Below are 18,963 nucleotides of genomic sequence, written 5' to 3' on the forward strand. Positions count from 1 at the left end.
AAATAATTTAAAAATATTTAATACTGGAATAGTATGTTAAAAACAAGTACTTGAATTAATGATTGTTTTCAAATTTACACAATATTAATGATGCTACAAAATAATTAAACTTAACTGTAAAATAAATGATTCTTAAAATGATGCAATGTAAAATTTTATGGTTTAGTGTAGCATAGAAATCATTATGTATCTCAGGCTGCCCACATACTTTTGGTGTTCTTCCCTTCTCTACTTCCTAAATTTTTGGATTATGTATATTAACTACTTCACATAGTATGACTACTGTCTTTTATGATTTTTATACTAGATATTTTTGAAGATCCTTGTACTCTCTTAGCTGTTTAAGTCTACTAAACTTTGTGCATAATGATTTTATCCAAATATAAGGCAATGATCTGTGCTCCAAAAAGATTAATAAGGTTACCAAGTTGTTAGACCCTTTATATACTGGCTGGAATCCATCCCCCTGAAGATTCCCAATTTACTTTTCTTTTTTGTTGTAGCTACAATTTATATACCAGAAAACTGGTGAGGGAGATCTAAGATTGAATGTAGAAAGTGTTAAAAAATCAAGGGACTATTCTATTGGAGACAGAGAGAGGAGGAATTGGATAAGGAATTGTGGGAAGGGGAACCAGGATGGGGGCAATGTCTGGACTGTTAAATAAATAAATAAATAAATAAATAAATAAATAAATAAATGTAACAATAAAAAAAAAGAAAGAAAAATTCCACCAAAGTACAACCTTCTACAGATCAGAAACAGCTCAAGTAATGAAAATCATCTCTCTTTGAAGTACAATTGTGTTTACATTTCTGAAATGTTACCAAAGCATGGTTACTTTGAGATATTTGCAGCATCTTAGTTCCTCCCCAAAATTCACTATGAACCAATCTACTGTCAAATCACAATAAGTATGTTCAGGGATTAGCTAAGTAGTCTCCTATAGGGAAAACTGAAAGAAAACAACATTTAAACATAAAAATCACATGATAATTCTCAAACTATTCCCTAGTAACTTGTGTCAGACATACCTTAGCAGCATACTCTTCACATAAAACAGATGAAGTCAATCCTTTCAGCTTCGTGACACTTCCACTGTTTTGACTGTGACACCACACTCTCATTATACTTTACTTCAGGGATGCAATGGTACAGATGGGATATTTAAAATGGAATAGCAGCCAGGTCAGTTCCTCCACTGTCCCAGATGATAACTGTTGAATGTGCTTGTCTGAATTCTTGATTTTAAGCTATCTCCTTTTCTCTTTTGTCCTTTATTTTAAATTCAAAATTATCTCAGTTAGTTGACATAAAATTATTACGTTTTAGGCATTGTGAGGCTCAGTATTAGCTGCATATTATATTGTAAAAAGAGAAAAAGCCCTTAATACCACAGTCAAAAAGATGAATATTTTTTAGAATTTTTTTTAAATCACAATTTTGTTAACTTGTACTAGGTGATTGTAAATTGACTTTTGAAAGGACATTGATGCCTTGATAAGAGAGTCTCTGATTACCTTCAAGTCTTTTATGCCATCATAAACTCACTGATGTTTTCTAATGCAAGAATACATTATGTTGTTCAAAACATGAAAGAAACAAGATAAAGTAAGCTATAATAAGAAACAAATATTCAAAGAAACAACTTTAAAAGTCCTTAAAATATGAAGAATAAAAAGTTAAACAAATCTAAATTAGATGAATTTAAAGATTGATATTTTTATTAATAATATTTTATAATAAACCCAATGGTGTGCACAAAACAAAACAAAGATGACATATGACAATAAATACCTAATTGAAAGAAAAGATACATTCAAAGACAGCACAAATCATAAAATATGTATGAGAAAATACACAATATTGTTTGAAACATACTAATCATATGACTGAAAATAAATTATATGCCATAATGGTGAGAATGGTAAGGCTATTTTAGATTCCAAAGAAAATCTATATTCTGAATAGTAATTATGGCTATTTATTACATTGTGGCAAATACGAGTGATATCATACTGGGAAATATTCTCTGAAGTTTAAATTGCAAAATATTTAGTAAATATTTAAAAGAACAGCAAGTAAATTCTATATTCTGAAGATAAAAATGACTACTTTAGGGAATTCCAAAACAAAGTACTAACCATGGCCTGGTAAATACAAACCAACACTAAAGCAATGAGGTGAGGCTTGGAGCACAAGGGAAGAGCATATGGTGAGTACAGCCAACCAATCAGGTTCTAAAAGTGTGAAATTAAGGATGTCACATATTGTCCACTGATGGAAGCATCTCAAAAATTAAATCAACTCTAACAACCTGTAATAAAAAGGGGGAAAGTTTATTAAACAACTTGAAAAGAGCTATCACAAATTGCACTTGTTGAAGAAACCATTGAGAAACCACTACTGATTGTCACCCAGACATAAACTGAAGTATTGTTTTTAAAGTAAGGAAACTCTTAAAATTTCGCAAATAGAAGATGATTAAGAAAATATGACCTCTTTTTTTTTTTTTTTTTTTTTTTTTTTTTCGTTTTCAAGATTAAAACCCGGGTGCAGTGAAAAGCAGAGGATGGGACTCGTTATGTCTCTGAATCAGACAGGGTAACACAGAAGACAGAAGACACTGAGAACATCTGCTGAAATATGAATGATCGTACCCTACTAAGTATATAAAAGAAAGATTGAAGGGAGATGGCTTATTCATGGCTAAATGATGATGAATCTATGTCAATAGAGATTCTAAACAATAATCTCAGTGTTATGTAAGTTATTGGTTAGTGAGACCCTACAAGCCCAGATAGCAGTATAACTACAATGAAAAGATGTTTATTGCATCATATCATCTATTGTAATATACTACATTGCTGTTATTTTATGTTTCATTATGTTATGATATTATGTTGCATTATATGTATTATTGTATTATATTTTTATCATGTTCATGTAGATGAATGCATCACTGTGCGGGTCTGTGCAATTTAGTGCAGATGCCTGAGGACACCAGAGCTCTGGTCTCCCTGAAGCTGCAGTTACAGGTATTTTGACTTGTGAAACAGTGTAATATGAAGAAAAAACTTGGATGTCTCTGCAAATATATATATATATATATAACTTTTTATCTCAGAACCTATATATCCCTAGACCCCAATACTGGCCCTAGCCATTAATCTTGTTTTTCCATGAGAAACAGATACAGAAACTCATTGCTGAAGACCCTACATCTCTTGCTTGCAAAATATAGAATTAAGCTTAAAGATTTCTCCTTGCTGGTTACATATAACAGAGTCATAATATACTAAACAGGCTTCTGGCGAGAGAAAAGGCATCCATGATCTTAACCATCTGTAACCCCAGTGAATATCACTACCAAAATTCCAGAGAAGACACGTGCATATGTATAATAATAGAATGAACATTATAGAAATAGCTAACGAGTCAGTGATTGGATGTGAGATATAACCCATAAGAGATAAACCATAGCTAGTACTCTAAACCTCAGTCCAAAAAAATTATGCTCGGGGACATCATATGACCTAGGGGGCACTTCATACTATTAATATTAATTAAATTTGCATAGCTTCAAACTAAATTTTAAATAACTATTTTCATAAACAAAACTATTCATAACTATTATCCATAAACAAAATCTACTTTCAGTTTGATCAGAAACATGTCTGAAGTAAATAACAGTTAATGCCATTTGCTACCCAAGAGGCTTAGAAGCCTAAGAGTTAGCCATCTAGCCCTAATTAAATCCTTTATATAACCACTTCTAAAGTTTAGGGAACACAGTGGACAACTGGACAGAGGAAATCTAAGAGCCAGAAGACACCCTCGCAAGTATCACATGTCCTTTGCAACAATAATCATATCATTTACAGGTTACATGCACTCAGCCTAAAAAGGACTGGAGGTGTCAAGTTAGGCACTGAGAGGCAGTATATGTTTCCTATCCATATTGATGAACTGTGGACTATAAGATTGTAGGAGAGGAGCAGTCATTGTCTTCAATTTGGTGTCCAGAAGTGAGCCCAGCAGGCTTCCCAGTAGAATTTAAACCTGTGATCACACGGACAGCCCGTATGAAATCTAGTGGAGGCTGTACACTGGTCAGCTCTTAAAAGAGGTATAGACATTGGGTATCAGTGACAAAATGCTTGAAGGTAGAAAAGGCAAAGAAGGAGAATTCATAAAGGTCATGATAAAGACCAAGAAGAATGTAATATTTGTGCCAAAATCTACATTATACATTGGGTGCAATTTGGATCTCTGAACTTTAGGAAACATTCGAGAGAGGAGCAAGTGTCATGACAGTACTAAAACCTTAAGAAGAAGGGTTGAAGAAATACACACATCATAGTAAAAGTTAAATAAGCATAATGATGTTAAGATACTATCTGATAAAATCTATATAATAAAAATGAAAACAACATATGTACTCAATGTTCAAGTTAAAGATGAATGATTGAACAGGTCTATAATATAATTTAAGCAGTTTAATACTGAGAAAATGTAGTGAAAAAATCATGTTGGCTTCAAAACCACACATGCTAGCTGCTAAGTAATTGTAAAGATAAGCACTAAAAAGTGATTATCAAAGGCAAACTTTCTGAAAATACTATAAACATGCATATGGACAAAAATAATGATATGATTGTTACCAAAACTATGCTATTAAATCAAGTTCAGTATTAGTGAAAATAATGCGAATTATCTAAGGAATATAATGCAACTATTAAAAAATAGGTCTTAGCATATTCAGCAATGAATCTCGTTTCTTGTGCACTTGGACAGTTATTTCTTGCTGTTTGTGTGTGGACACTTCTGTAGGGACTTGTATGTCTTCAATATTAGTGTCAGTGTTCATTGAAAGAAAGAATTCTGGAATCAGAAAGTAAACTATTATGATGTATTAGTAAGTGATAATGATTTTCATTTCCAAGGGAATGAGTCGAGTATTAAGAATACAAGGGAATGAAATACACTTACTCAGTTTAAATTTTCTCAATGGAGCTATCCAATCTCTGATTTTGGGTAGTGCAGCATATAAAGTGCTTGCTGCACAAACACAAGAACCAGACTTCAAGGTCCTGGCATTTACACTAAATATTGAATGAAAGTTGCACAGAACAAAATCCAAGAAGCAAAAACAAGAAGTGAGCATAACTGCCTACCTGCCTTCCATGCACGCAAGAGGCACAGTGAGTCCCTACAACTAGACTTATTTAAAGAGTCTGAATATAAAGAAAATTGTTAAAAAAAAACCCTATACGTGCTAAAAATACTTTTATTAAAATGTATCTTATTTTATACTTGAATATTATGAGTTGTGTAGTAAGGTTCTTCACTTCAAATTTCCTTGCAATTTTCATCCTGAATATTGATGCATATTATCACTAAATAGGAGCTATATTTGAAATGTTTGCTGAGCTCCTTAAAATAAAAACCATTTTGAGCCAGCAAGGTGTTAGGGCATCTCACATAGGAAGGCATTTGGCACCAAGCCAGATGGGGTGCTTTCCAAGACTCACATAGGGAAATAGAAAACAGAGTCCCACAATGGGCTTCTTGGTACATGCACACACACATGCTCTTCTGCCACCACCAGCACACACTCAGGCACACACACAAAATGTACATGTACACAAGTAAAATTTGTGAGCTGTGCTACTTAACACATATGTTCTGATTGAACACCCCTTATGTTGTCCCTTTTCTTGTTTTACATCTTTTACTTCTATTTTCATGGTGGTGGAAATCACTTCTCTAAAATGGATAAAGGTGCTTAGTGTTTTTGCACTGACATGTTCACTTCTGACTAATGCTTTTTCCTAAATTAATACAGAAAAAACAATGCTCTAACCTTTTCTCACCACCAACATTATAAATGTTCTCTTACAGATCCTATCATGGTTGTTAATGAAGTCCAATGTTTTGCTACCTCTGCATATCGCTTTTTAAAACATGTTCTAGTTAATTCATGCCCTGAACCCATTGAACTTTGATAATGCTTTACATCATGTACTATATAGTACTATCAGAGGATCCCACAATACCTCTCCTGGGCATATATCCAGAAGATGTCCCAACCAGTAAGAAGGACACATGCTCCACTATGTTCATAGCAGCCTTATTTATAATAGCCAGAAGCTGGAAAGAACCAAGATGCCCCTCAACAAAGGAATGGATACAGAAAATGTGGTACATTTACACAATGGAATACTACTTAGCTATTAAAAAGAATGAATTTATGAAATTTCTAGGGAAATGGATGGACCTGGAGGGCATCATTCTGAGTGAGGTAACCCAATCACAAAGTAACTCACACAATATGTACTCACTGATAAGTGGATATTAGCCTAGAAACTTAGGAACGCCAAGATATAAGATACAATTTGCTAAATGCAGGAAACTCAAGAAGAACGAAGACCAAAGTGTGGACACTTTGCCCCTTCTTAGAATTGGGAACAAAACACCCATGGAAGGAGTTACAGAGACACAGTTTGGAGCTGTGACAAAAGGATGGACCATCTAGAGACTGCCATATCCGGGGATCCATCCCATAATCAGCTTCCAAATGCTGACACCATTGCACACACTAGCAAGATTTTGCTGAAAGGACCCAGATATAGCTCTCTCTTGTGAGACTATGCTGTGGCCTAGCAAACACAGAAGTGGTTGCTCACAGTCAGCTATTCGATGGATCACAGGGTCCCTAATGGAGGAGCTAGAGAAAGTATCCAAGGAGCTAAAGGGATCTGCAACCCTATAGGTGGAACAACATTATGAACTAACCAGTACCCTGGAGCTCTTGACTCTAGCTGCATATGTATCAAAAGATGGCCTAGTTGGCCATCAGTGGAAATAGAGGCCCATTGGACTTGCAAACTTTATATGCCTCAGTACAGGGGAATGCCAGGGCCAAAAAGTGGGAGTGGGTAGGTAGGGGAGTGGGGGGGAGGGTATGGAGAACTTTTGGGATAACATTGGAAATGTAAATGAGGAAAATACCTAATAAAAATAATTTAAAAATACAATAAAAAAATAAAGAACTCACCCTGTAAAATTCCTTAATGTCCTCATACCAATATTAAAAAGGAATGAATTCTGAATGACTTTATCTTCAGTAGCCTCTTTAGAAAGGATAGAATTCAGAGGTCTACAAGCATCTCCTGAGAATAACTCAATTTTATTATTTAGCCTTCAAAATCCATCCAGAATGCTCAGGTGGTTTTACATCATATCAGTCACATGGTAAGTTATTCTCTTTTTGCTTGCCTTGTGTCTGAATTTAGATCCTTTTGACATTTACGACATTATATTACATTGCTCAAATCTTGCTGCTCTCCTGAGTTGGCTTTTCTTAGGCTGTAGAATGAGATACTTCTATTTCCTTTCTGTTAACCTTGCATCAAAGAGCGTTAATATCTACATTTATACCATGCAAATGTACTTTAAAACTCAAGTAGAATAGAAGCATTTTGTTTTGAAAATCATGTCTTTGTGATGTATGACCACTGTAGAAAGTGTTAGCCACTTACCAGTGATCTTACACTTTATCTTCAACAGTGCTTTCAGAGTACAAATAAAAAATTTCAACATAAAGTTATAGATTATTACTGGAATTAACAGATTTTTTTCCCAAGAAAGTAAAATTATCCTTGTTTATTCTTGAGGAAGCCAGGCTTATTAGCCTTTTTTTTTATCAGAAACTGGGGCAAAATACATAGAATTCAGAGGATGAATCTAGAACAATAGTAACTTTATTGAAATACTTTATTTCTTTCTGCCTCACACCCGAACACAGATTTTCTGTCACACATCAACAGACAAGAACTGTTAGAAACATGACATACAAGAAATGATTAATGGTAACCCAACACATGCTTCCTGTGGAAAACCTGAAAGTATAATTTCAGCATCAGTGTAGATACTCACCTTTCCCTCTAAAGCAGTCCTGCTGAGATACTCAGTGGCTTACTCAAGTTAGCCATCTGCTCTTTTGCTCTGTTGTACTCTTATTTGTACTTTTGGTCCCTTAAACAGGCTTTGTTCTTTATTATTTTGCATTCATTCTATTTTCAGATGTTCTGTAAGTTCATCTGAGTTATAGGTGGAACATAATTAGCTCAGGAAGTTTTGTTTGTTTTTTATTTTGAATGATTTTGTTACAGTCTGTTTATTTATCTTTATCTGTCTTCCATTCCTGACTTACTTATTACCAGGGTCTTTAATTAACCTACCTCTCATTCGCCTAAAGATATTTCTTTCTGGTATTTATTTTTTGACTCTGAATTAATTGTGAGCACAACTATAATTAGGCTGGTCTTAGTAGTCATACAGAGAGAATGTTGGCTGTTACTCTTACCACTCCTTCTCTATAGGTGTAATCAGCATAGCTCTCATATTCATCATGATTGTCATCAGCATCAGCAGCATCAGGCAGCATCAGCATCAACATATTCTTCCTTCTTCCTTTTATTCCTTTTCTCTTCCCTCTTCTCCTTCCACTTTTCATATATATATATATATATATATATATATATATCCTGTCTGTGCTGTGCTGGGAATTTAATCCAGACCCTGACATGTGCCTAAGAGGAGCCTGGAAGTAAGTAATTGTGAAGGCTGAATGCAGTTCTAACGAAATCGGCTGGGCTCTGCTTTGATTTTGACTCAGTTAGAGGCTGTTTGATCAACGCTTTCTTTTTTTTTTTTTTTTTTTTTTTCTGTCTGTCTTTCTGGAGGAAAGTAAACATTTGAAGTTTTCTCTTTTTACCTTGGAAAACTCTACATTACAGGAACACTCAAGAATACATATTGCAGAGTTTTACAGTGTTGCTGTCTCATGATACCTACTTAATACTTTCAAGCCTCTCTGAATATACTAGGGTCTTTAAGTAACTACCTCTCAATTGCCTAAAACTATTTCTATGCTTGCACTAATCCTTGAAACATCTCCACAACTGATATTCCTTTCAGTAGTGTCACTGAAGATATTACTTATCTCTTATTTCCTTCTGTAAAACTAAAGCTCTTTTCACTTTCTGTCATTCTGTTAATATGATTTGTAGACAGCAAACCCTAATGCTAAAAAGCTCCTTTAAGCAATAGTTATTGCAGACTTTATCTCTTATTTTGATTAGCTAAAATTGTGATGTGATACAATTCAATTTCAATTAAGTTAAATTAAGATTTGAATGCAACAATGATTATGAGAGTAATATGTAACCATCTACACAAAAGTAATTCTGAAAATGAAATAAATACCTTCAGATCCAGGCAATAAAGAGATGGTTATATACAATTGAGTACTCAAATTGACACTGAGAACAAATATATACCCTCCTGCAACCAGTCACTTTATTAGTCACTTTTCCACTCCACAAAACTTCTCCGGTTGGCCATGTGCTCCCTCACTCTGTGTTGCTTGCTCTTCAGCATTTATTCCAGAACTAATTTTTATACTTTGACCTCTCGTCTACCAGAAGTTTTTGTGTTGCTATTCTAAATTTAATAATAAAATCACCATTTCATAAAAGTGTCATACTCTAAGAAAGAAAGCCATAAATATTTCACTTATGTATTTCCATTTAATCTCAATAAAATTACTTTAGATGTAATTTAATATTTGGCAAAGGTTATAATTAAGAAATTAATTATTTAACTCCCTTTTCTAAGTGCTTTTGATTTGTTAGCAATTCCCTTCTTTCCATCTGAATATTAGTATAATCTGTGATTAGTGAATTAGCACAGGTACTACATGTACTGCAAAATGCATATTCGTGCTCTATTTCCAGTTATTCTGAAATATTTTCCTTTAGCACATATTACCTAAAATGGGCTACAAGAATTGCTTTGTCTTTGGAGTATTACACGTAGGCAGTCTATGTGATCTAAGGTTAAGAAGCATGTTCGATTTCTTCTTGTTGGCTTTGAAACAGATGCTGCTGGTGACATGTCATGTGTGCCTCTTTATTTTTTAAATTATTGAAATATTTTAGGGTAACAAATCCAAATCAAAAATGCTGGTTCCAGATGTAAACATTTTTTTTAACCTACCATGTTTGTAAAGCTCAAAAGTGGGAGGAAAAAATCAGAATCATTGGTTTGTTTTTTATTTATATTTGAAATTAAATTATTGTATTTTATTTCTCAGCTTCTGAATTGTGGCTTAAGTATTCAATGAAGATTTTAATCTTCCAATAGCTAATGTGATTCATAGGTGATGTCTGATTTTATTTTCAGTATATTAATTGGTAAAATGATGTTTTGGCTGGCCATTTTACTTTTCCACTGGATAAAATCAATGTTCATATTAGGCATGGATAAGCCTATATGCATGTAAAGTTATTCATATAAGAAAAATAATTTATTTTACTTCAAATAATTTTGAGAACAGAAAAGACATGTATATCATGGTTTTATGAATACTGAAAGAATCCTAAAATTATTGCTATTTGTGTTGTACTTATCTGTCTCTTGATCAAATATTATTGTGGAATGTATTAATGAAAACTTAAATAAGTTGAAAATTAACTCTGTCTTTGGCAGGTAGTTAAGGACCACATTATTCTATCAACTCTAAAATTAACAAATGTTTGTCATAGTGCAGTTAAAGCTTTCTCTCAATAAAGAGCTCTGATGCCTACTTTGTCATAATCCCTGATCCTGCATGGGTATTACTTCATTCTTCTTCCTTACAATGCTATCCTGAGTAATAATTTTGTTTCATACTTACAGATTCCACTATTATTTTACATGAAGATGTTTCTCTTCATTCTTTCTTTGCGATTTCCCTTAAACCAGATTAATACCTGATCAAAATGCATATGTATATGACAACAATTAATGAAGAGGGAGGCTATGAATTTAAAAGGGAGCAAATGAAATTATGTGGGAGATGTGTAGGGAGAAAAGGGAAGAATAATGTAATTACATTATAATCTCAAAAATGCATATGGCAATCTTTTGAAACCCATTTCCCAAGCAAGTTATACATAGGTGAGACACTCTTGATCTTTTTAGACTCTGCGGGCTCCAGGCTGTGCTTTTCTTTTTTCTGAGTAGTCTTCTTTCTTCCTGCATCAGTTACACCGTCAAGCTCTTAGTTCTCAAACACTATACATTGCCTTTGTCAAACTATGACTGATGGTCATACACAAGCAGCTCCTTTATAAAGGCAAGCTGAACTTCGTGCATTTTTTCATGTAATTTATACTTATTTTACTCTCTTACTTCCTTTTTTGTTTTAATTTCTAAGCTTTCTTTTATTTCCTGCATATCGAGACCATGAATTTAGAACACTATTTTCGTTTCTAATTTCTCATTAACTATTTTTTTTCTCTCCCGCACCATTCTTACTTTTATTTAATTTTGTCTGTTGTGTGTCTGTTCCAAAATTATTAAAAACAACAGAATGCTGTTTCCAATGTTTAAGTGGGTGTGTAGTGTCTAATGAGATGTCTTTCTTTAATTTTTTCTATACTTTCTTTGAAAACACTACCTAAATAATTGAAATAGAACTACTAATATATTCATACTGTGTATTTTCCTAGGAGCAACTTTTAATAAGAAACTTAATATGTCCTAAGCCATTCTAAGTATTATATTAGGCCATGTAATAATTTATATTCTCTGGGGCCATTTATTATCAGTTTGTTCAATATAATCCCATCCTTTATAACAACCTTCAGCTCCTGTCCTACATTTTTCTTGATGAGTCCTAAGCTCAAGCTCATCTTTTGGTTCCATATTTCTTGTTTTTGGAGATATGTTCTATTTTATTTATTTTTTCTCTTTATGTGTATCTGAATCTGTGATTGCCCTATACATGTGGATCCTGTGACTTGTGTTGAAGAAGGTTGTTAGGTTTGGTTCATATATGCTAAAACAGAATGCAGGTCTTCTTGAAGAACGGTATATTTTCATTCTTAACCTCTGAATCACCGCCCCATCCCAGTGCTTCCAAATGGTCTCTTCAAAAGTATCCATATTTTGTTTTGTTATATATCTATATCTATCTATATCTATATCTATATCTATATCTATATCTATATCTATATCTATATCTATATCTATATGTCAGGTTCATCCTTGGATTTGTGGTCCTGGGTTATATAAGAAAGAAGCCTGAGATAGATGGAGGGAGCAAACTAGGCACAAGGACAGGAAAAGGGGATTCAAAATCCAGTGTGTGGAGAGACAGTGTGTCCTTCCCAGCTAAGCTCAGGATTTTTCCAGCCTTAAGCAGGCTGAATAGACCCTGAGCACTTGCTTGCCACAATGGACCTTGATGACCTAGGTGGAGTCATCCACCTTGGTTGCCCATGCAATTTCCTATAGGAACTTAGAAGAATAGACTGCCCAATGACCTTGCTTTGCAACATAATCCAGCTGAAACAAAGGATAGGTCTGTGGGTTTTCTCTATATAAACACAGTACCTAATATTAAACTCGAAGCCTTGATCAGAAACTTGTCTTGGCTTCATCCTTCTCTCGCACCCTCCCATCTCTTTTTCACTTCCAGTCCCCATCTCAGGTAAACCAAGTTTGTCCATGGCTAATAAACGGATACAAGAGAGGAGAGATGGCCAGATGACCATGAGAATGAATATAAATCTGCATTGACGGGATGGGGACATCTTGGGGACTTGCCAGGGATCAGTAATAAGGAGGATCCCAAGAATCAATGGGAGTGAACTTATCTGAGATTTATAGCAGTGGGGGTACAAAACCTGAAGAGGCCACCTCCTGAAGTTAGACAGAAACCCCAGTGGAATGATGGGGACATGAACCCACTCATAACATTTCTACCCCAAATTTATTATGCTTACAAGAAATTCAGTGTCATGGGATGGAGCACAGACTGAGGTAATGACCAACAAGTAACTAGCCGGACTAGAGACCCATTTCATGGACCAGGACCAATTCCTGACACTACTAACGACGGTCTGTTATTTTTGCAGATAGGAGGTAGAGGACACTTATAGAATAATAAGAGGAAGGATCCTGTGTCTGAAAGGGGATAAGAACTCTACAGGAGGATAACAGAGTCAACTAACCTGGACCCTTAGGGTCTCTAAGAGACTGAACCACCAACTAAAGAGCATACACAGGCTGGACCTAGGCTCTCTGCACATATTGGCAGATATGCAGCTTGGTCTTCAAGTTCTGAACAACTGGAGCAGGAGCTATCCATAAATGTGTTTCCTGTCTGGGAAATCTGTTTCCCTAACTCAGCTGTCTTGTCTGCCTTAGTAGGAGAAGCACCTAGACTTGCAGAGATGTGATGTGGCAGGGTGGGAGGATAACCAATGGGATTCTCTCAGAGGAGGAGAGTGAGGGACCAGACAGTGATCCATATGTAAAGTAAATAAGTAAAAAGAAAAGAAAACAAACCAGGCAGAGCAAATCATGATGAGCAAGCCAATAAACAGAACCCTCCACTGACTCTGCATCAGTTCCTGCCTCTAATTCCTGTTCTGTTTGAGTTCCTATCCTGAGTTCCTTCAGTGATGAACAGTTACTTAGAAGCAGAAGCCAAATAAACCCTTTGCTTCACAACTTGCTTTTGGCCATGACATTTTATTATAGCAATAATAACTCACACTAAGAAAGTGTGATTAGTCAAAGTATTATATTTCCTATGAATTAGTGTGACTTTTATACCATACTTAAACAACTTGTATTATTTTTTTAATAAGTTTAAATTTCACTACTTTTTTGGGCGGGGAAAGGAAAACCATCCATCTTTCTTTTTATGAACTATTAAAATTGGTTAAGAAAAATAAGCATGTATGAAACATGAGTTATCATATATTGCTGTATCTAGTCTATGATGTCATTTGTTTCATTTAAGAAACAACTGTGGGATTAACGAAGCTCTGTGGAAGATTGTAGGAATCAGAAATGATGGAGGAATCTGGAAAACCAGGTACACTTGATCAAGTAGGCAAATCTCCTATGGGACCATAAATACTGAAGCAGCAATTATGGAGCCTGCATGGGTCTCCACCAAGTCCTCTGCATATAAGTTACGGGAGTTTGCTTATTGTTTTTGTGGAATGTCTAACTGTGGGTGCAGGCATATCTGACATTTTTACCTGTTATTGGGACTCTATTCCTCTTGTTGGGTTTGAGTTGTGCTGCCTCAATATGAGGGCTTTTGCCTTTATTTTTTTAAATCAATTCTTGGAGGTATGCTCCTTTCTAAAGGGATACAGAAGGAGAATGGATCTGTGGATGAGTGCAGGTGTTAGGAAGCTGGGACATGGGATGGAGGAGAAAAATGTGGTCAGGGTATAATTTATGAGAAATGCTTCTACTTTCAATAAAAAACGAGAAAAGAAAAATTGCATAATACAGTTACAGAATGGGTATTAATATAAATCTCTCCCCATAATCATATGATAAAACCAACTTATGAATAGTTTTCCATTTTTGTCTTTTGTGTCTATCTGTAGTGATTTGTTGTATAGCAGTAAAACAGTCCAGAAAATATCTCTAATGAATTTTTAAATAGCTATAAATTAGGTACAGTTTTGTTAAAAACAGTAGATGTTCCTCTTTATTCTGTTTCAATGTAGTCTTTTCCTCTAGACAAAAATTTTCTATTCAAAATAGTCATATAGCTTCTTGTCTTTGTAATCGACTTAAAACTAGAGGAAATGACTTGCCTCCACCAGCAGGATACCATTTTATTAAATTCCATCAAATGTTCTATTTACACACTTCAATCTTCAATAAAATCCAATTTTATTATTTGAAACCTATAATCTTCAGCGGAATTGAATAAGTATGTTTCACCAAAGCTGAAGTGCTCTGTTGTATTAATCAGCTAGATAAAATGTTAGAAAGAGGAGAAGAAGGGGCAGTAAGGCAGATCTGGTGCTGGTCTATGCTTTTAAAAACTGTTTTAGTCCTTTTTAAAAGGACAAATCAAGTTTACATTTCATGTCAAAATTTTGATTAGTAAGTATTACATGAAGAAATATAAATGTTTGTCATTTTTATGTATCAGGTGGAGTGATTCATATTGAGCACAGTAAGACAATATCAAGGGTTCATTTTATTGAGAATAAATAATCATACTTATCTGGCTTTATATGACAGAAAGCATCCTGTTAGAAATTCTAAGAAAATATAAAGTATAAAATGTAAAATATAATGAATAAAGGAAATGGCACGTCACTGAAAGTCTTTGAGATGTTCCTAAATAAATTTTGCCTCAAGATGAGGGATACTCAGTGAATATAACTCAGGCAAGGATGTCTTCAAGCATTGCTGTGCTAGGCATATCTCTTCTTTGTGTTATTAGCCTTTTGAAATTTTCAATGGACTTAGCCAGGAAATCCTATAGGGAAAGTTTATACTTTGTTAGTAGAGCAAAGCAAATAGCTCTGGATTATGAGTTGGATGCCCTGTTTATAGCTGTAGATTCAGAGTTAAGTACCTATGTGACTTTGGGCATGTGATTTATATTCTCAACAAGTAAGGTACCACTCCTCACCTGTGGCCTCCTTCAATTATTTCTGCTATGTGATTCAGAGAACAAGTTTGAATTATCTAACATAGTATTTGGTTATTCAACTATTAAAGTTTGCAATGTCATTTCAAGATGCATATAAACTTGATGCATATAGTATCTCCATATAAACTTGATGGCAAATATTAGTGATTTCTGAGACTTGTTAACTAACTAAGGTACAAAGAATGTCTGAGATTCTGATTAACAAAGTGGATGTTCATCAAAATATTAAAAAATATATAAACATATAAGTTTAACAAAACATGTATACTTATATATTTTACCTACAAAAATAAGATTCAGAAGTAATCCGAATTATGTAATATTAGAATTACCAGCAAGTCATTTAGTTCAGTTGGTAACTAATGATATATTGGTGACATTTGTGTTTAACACATAAGTAAATAAGACATTAATAAAGTAAGATGTTTGAATTTGAGAAATATTTGTGGAGTCACAGGTATATATGTATATGTAACAGTGCAAACATTGTCCTGAATCCAACTGACCCAGCAGAGTATTTGTGTGTCTCCGAATTGTTTCTTAAATGGAAAGTCCTTTTCCATGTATAGAACAAAATATCCAATAAAATAAATGTTCTTCTATGCACTGTAATTTAGGCTTAGAATAATAGGTACAGCATTGTGACACTTTGACAAAACAATGACCAAACCTAAAGAAATGATAGAACCTAATGAATTAATACATTTAAAAGTACTCTTTAAATGTAAAAGTGTAAATGCTTATCACTAAATGAAAAAAATCGTAGTGAGAATTTAAAGTACAATATCACATGCATAGTTTTTCTTTCTGTGTAAAATGAAATTTTCAAGTCTCTTCTTTGTGCTTTCTTTTTAGGCAGATTAGAACAATACATGATACCATAACAGAGATGTAGTAGAAACTCTTCAGCAAACATTTCACACCTCTCTGTGTGAAAATTTGAGGATATGACATCATAATGAACATGAATGTTTAAAATTACCTGGATAAATAGTAATCAATAAACCCATAAGAAGAAAAAAAATAATAGTGTATTATTTTGAAATATTTAAAATTCTGATTCTTCTTGCAAAAACATTTTCAAATGTTTAAGATGCAAATTTTCAATATATTCAAAAATTGATTCTATATTTTATTAATATAAAGAAATTGATTATCTCACTTTAAACCCAAAAGAAGAGAATCATGCACATGTAGTATCACCACCAACAACAAAATAATAAGAACTAACAATCACTGGTCATTCATATCTCTTAATATCAATGGACTCAATTCACCAATAAAATAACACAGCCTAAAAAATGGGATATGTAAACAGGATCCATCATTCTGATGTATACAAGAAACGCACTGCAGAAACAAAGATAGACACTGCCTCAGAGAAAAAGGCAGGAGGTTTTTTCAAGTAAATTATCCCAGGCAACAAGCTAGAATAGCCGTTCTTATATCTAATGAAATAGAATTTCAACCAAAAGTAATCAAGTGATGTGGACGGGCATGTCATATACATCAAAGAAAAAAAATCACCAAGATGAAGTCTCAATTCTCAACATCTATGCCTCAAATGTAAAGGCACCCATATTTGTCAAACAAATTTTACTAAAGCTCAAAATACACACTGTTCCCCACACAATATTAGTGGGTGATTGGAACACTCCACTTTCACCAATAGATAGGTCATTGAAACATAACCTAAACAGAAACACAATGAAACTAACAAATGTTATGAACCAAATGTTTTTTAACAAATATCTATAGAACATTTCACACTCCCCAAAGAATATACCTTCTTCTCAGCACCTCATTGAACTCTCTCTAAAATTGACTATATAATTGGACACAAAACAAACCTCTCCAGATAAAAAAGATTGAATTAACTCCTTGAGTCCTTACGTTCTATCAGATCAACAACACCAGAAACTACAGAAAGCCCACATACTTATCTAAACTGAACAATTCTCTATTCAATGATAATTTAGTCAAGGAAGAAATAAAGAAATGAAAGACTTTCTAGAATTCAGTGAAAACGAAGGCATAACAAACCCAAACTTATGGGACACTGAGAAAGCAGTGTTAAGAGGAAAATCCATAGTACTAAGTGCCTTCATAAAGATACCTGAGAAATCTCCTAATAGCAACTTAATAGGCACACCAGAAAGCTCCAGAATGAAAAGAAGCAAACACATCCAAGAGGAGTAGGAGGCAAGAAATAATCAAACTCAGGGCTGAAATCAACCAATTAGAATAAAGAGAACTACAGAGAATCAACAAAACTGAGAGCTGGTTTTTAGAGAAAATCAACAAGACTGATAAACCCTTAGCCAAACTAACTAAAAGGCACAAGTAGTATCCAAATTAACAAAATCAGAAATGAAATGAGAGACATAATAGAAACTGAGGAAATTAAAAAAGTTACCAGGTCTTACTTTAAAAGTCTACACTGAACAAAATTGGAAAATCTAGATGAAATGGATGATTTTCTATATAGATAGAATGTACCAAAGTTACATGAAGATCAGGTAAACTATATAAATTGTCCTGCATCTGCTAAGGAAATAGAAACAGTCACTAAAAACTTTCAGTGAAAAAGAGCCCAGAGCCAGAAGGTTTAGTGCAGAATTCTATCAGACTTTAAAAGTAAACCTAATACCAATACTTCTCAAACTAGTCCACAAAATATAAACGACAGGAAAACTACCTATTTCACTCACTGAGACCACAATTACCCTGACACCTAAACAACACTGACTCAGCAAAAAAGAGAACTTCACATCAGTTTTGTTTATGAACAATGACTCAAAAATATTCAATAAAATTTTGGCAAACGGAATCCAAGAACGTATACAATCATTATTCGCCATGATCAATAGGCTTTAACATAGAGATGCATGGATGCAGGGATCATTCAATGTACAAAATTAATCAATTTAATCAACTACATACACAAACTCAAATAAGCACATCATATGCTGAAAAAGCCTTAGACAAAATCCAACATCCCTTTATGTTAAAAGTCTTTGAGAGATGAGAAATTCAAGGCCCAAACCTAAATATAATAAAAACAATATAGAGCAAACCAATAGCCAATGTTAAATTAAATGGAGAGAAACTAGATGCAATTCTAGTAAAATCAGGAACAAGGAAATGGCACCTACTCTCTCCATATCTATTCAATTTAATGATTAAAGTTGTAGCTAGAACAATGAGACAACAAAAGCAGATCAAGGGGATACAGATTTGAAAAGAAGATGTTTAGGATGAAATGATAGTATACATAAGCAACTCCCACAATTCTACCAGAAAACTCTTACAGCTAATAACAACTTCGGCAAAATGGCTGCCTATTATATTAACTCAAACAAATCACAAACCCTCTTTCTGATTTAATAACCGGGTGAAAAAGAAATTAGGGAAACAACACCCTTCA

At 33.9% G+C, this 18,963-nt stretch overlaps 1 long non-coding RNA gene across 3 annotated transcripts in view; it reads right to left on the reverse strand.

Moving 5' to 3' along the window:
* 1700019L22Rik overlaps nucleotides 1-18,963 on the reverse strand; it is a 799,537-nt gene that overhangs the window by 664,196 nt on the left and 116,378 nt on the right. The window contains exons 1-2 of one of the 3 annotated variants that reach the window (XR_001778780.2): nucleotides 2,146-17,515; nucleotides 1,036-1,276 (exon numbers count right to left, since the gene is read on the reverse strand). The exons of 1 other annotated variant lie outside the window; for it this stretch is intronic. This is a non-coding gene — a long non-coding RNA (RIKEN cDNA 1700019L22 gene). Of the gene's footprint in view, nucleotides 1-1,035; nucleotides 17,516-18,963 lie in introns of those variants that run through there. One more of the 3 variants, XR_001778779.2, reaches the window with a different exon arrangement.

The sequence above is a fragment of the Mus musculus genome, chromosome 8 (assembly GCF_000001635.26).
Source record: "Mus musculus strain C57BL/6J chromosome 8, GRCm38.p6 C57BL/6J".
NCBI lineage: Eukaryota > Metazoa > Chordata > Mammalia > Rodentia > Muridae > Mus > Mus musculus.